Raw genomic sequence first — 2,834 nt, 5'->3', positions numbered from 1 at the left:
TATATAAGTCAGTTAACACAAATTCGTGAAGCTTAAACACGAGTTTAGATGAACTTGAATCGTAAAGCTCAACTCAAAATATAGAAGAAACATTTGCAGCAAAGTCAAACCCTAGTTTTGATTTTCCAAACAAGAAATCAGCACTCATTATCACTAAAACAAAAAAAGAGCTTTTTATGAATTGAATCATTAATAAGGGATAACAAATAGTAAAACAATCATCGCAAAAGATGAATAATTCTCATAACAGAATAATAAACATGAACAAGTTTTTTAAAAAGAAAATTCCTAATCAAATTACACATACAATTGCGTTACCAGAAGAATTGTTGGGACTGCGACAGAGAATCTTCTCGTTCTGTTTGCGGAATGGAAAAGTATGAATTCTGCTAGGAAACCAAGAGTGGGATCAGCCAACTTCTGACAACATCCTTTGGACTGGACCCGAAAGTCCAATTTACCGAAAATCATCCCCCAAGTTACTCAATTGTAACCCTAATTTTTCAAATTTTACCATTTCACCCGAACACCTATTTCCACCAGTTCTCACCCTCCACCTCAAAGACATCGTACACCTTGTCCCACGGCGGCGCAGCACCCACTGCGAGCACCATCCCCGACTGTACATCCTCCCAACAAAGACGGTGCATCCTCAACGGCTCTCTTCCAGAGGTTTCAGTCGCATCTTCGCCGCGCATGCAATAACAACCATCTGCGTCAACCAGTTGTCCATTGTCTGATACACTCAACGCCGACATGTGAAGGCCATCCCTGCTTGCTGGAGGCGTGGACAGTTCTCCACTTCTCCTTCAGTTCAGTTGCTGGCTTTAGTTCTATAAGCATTCTCAAATGGCTGTAAATGGCTGTAACAGGTAAGTTGATGGTTCTTAATTGATTTTGTGAATGTACATGTTCAATAGGGTATGTTTTATGGCAGATTAAATTTTGAATTGAATGTTGTTTTTTAAACTGCTTAATTTTAGTGAGTTGATGCAATTGAAACTTAGATGTTGCTGAAAATAGGGATTGGAAGTTGAAATTGTTAGAGTTTCGAAGTTTCTATTTGCAATTGTTTCGAAGTTTCTATTTACAATTGTTAGAGATTGGAAGTTTCTTTATCTTTAGGAGTTGGATTTTGCTGAGTTGCATGTGTGTAGATTTGATTGTGCAGTTTTTTTTAAATTGGACTTTTTTTTCTACAAAATTCCGTTTGTTTCCCATTAAAAAGGTTAGATGTTGTTTATTTTAAGTGTTGGTGTCTTCAATGGTGTTCAAATTTAGGCAATTAATTACTACATAGTTTACTCTACATGTACATGCTCAAATGTGTTGTATTCGATATGCGTGGTTTGCAATTTACATAGAAAAACACAACGGCTTCAATTATCTACACACGGTAAAACAGAGCTATTTTATCTACAAATTTTTTTATTTATATATTGCTGATCATATTAAACAGATGTTCGTTCTAGCATGCATGTGGATGGTTCTTGATTGATTTTGTAAATGTACATCTTCAATTAGGGTGTGTTATACGGAGGATTAAATTTTGATGAATTACTGGATGTTGTTCTCTAAATTGCTTTATTTTGGTGGGTTGATGCAATTGGAACTTGAATGTTGCTGAAATTAGGGAAAATGAAGTTGCAATTGTTAGAGTTTCGATGTTGCTATTTGCAATTGGTAGGAATTGAAAGCTGCTTTACTTTCAGTGTTAGACGACCATCCTGTAGGCCGCAACAAGCCCAGAAACAAACTTAAGGAAGTGAGAACTCCCTTAACAGCACCGAGCACGTAGACCATGCTACAGGATGCGGGGTTACCTACGAAAAAGCCAATCAAAGGGGCAAGACAACAGAAGATGAAAGATACCTAGAAAAATTATGATCTTGTATCCGTTTGAGACACTTGTGATACTGTTTTTAAAGTATTTACTTTTTTAAGCCATACACAACGTGTTTTTGTGCATATAGCTGATTGTTTTTGGCAACATCCACGTGGATGTTGCTCCTATTATGCAACAGGATGTTCCTTTATCCGACTAAATGGATGTTTCTGCATATATGTTCCTTTACCCTTCTAAATGGATGTTTCTGAATATATGTTCCGAGTTTATATGTGTTAATCAGTAGAGGATGCCTCTATTTCTTTAGGTAGTCAATGTCTTTTCTGTTTCTCTGTATTCCTTAGCAGGTTTCTTGGTGTTTGTACATTTTTTTTGCCAAGATATAAGTGGATTTTCGTTCTGTTAATCAGGAGCATCTTTCATCTTTACACTAAATGGAAGTTTCTTTATATATTTTACTAGTATTCTTGTGTTGTAGTTGTGGATGTATCTGGTTCTTAAACATTGTATGGCCTATTTTTGTAATCAACTTACTTGACAGGTTTCTTTGTGTGGATACCAGTTTGTTAATGCCAATATCTACATGGATGTTGCTTTTGCTAGTAATTAGGATGTTTCTTTACCTTACTAAATGGATGTTTCTACATATATGTTCCGAGTTTATCTATGTTAAATAGTAGGGATGCTTCTATTTTCTTTAGGAAGTTTTTCTGTTCTCCAATATTCCTCGGCAGGTTTCTTGGTGTTTGTACCTTATTTTTTTAGCGAAGATATAAGTTGTTTTTGTTCTATTAAGCAGCAGATATTTCGTCTTTAGACTAAATGGAGGTTTCTTCATAGATTATCCTAGTTTTCTTGTGTTGCAGTTGTGGATGACTGTATTTGTTTAAGAATTGCATGATCTTTTTTTTAAATTCTACTCGGCATGTTTCTTCGTGTAGACACCTAATTGTTTTTGCAAAGATTTAAGTGGATGTTATTTCTGTCA

The sequence above is a fragment of the Arachis ipaensis genome, chromosome B5 (genome assembly GCF_059453495.1).
Source record: "Arachis ipaensis isolate K30076 ecotype BB chromosome B5, ASM5945349v1, whole genome shotgun sequence".
NCBI classification, from domain to species: domain Eukaryota; kingdom Viridiplantae; phylum Streptophyta; class Magnoliopsida; order Fabales; family Fabaceae; genus Arachis; species Arachis ipaensis.
This window is presented reverse-complemented; position numbering follows the sequence as displayed.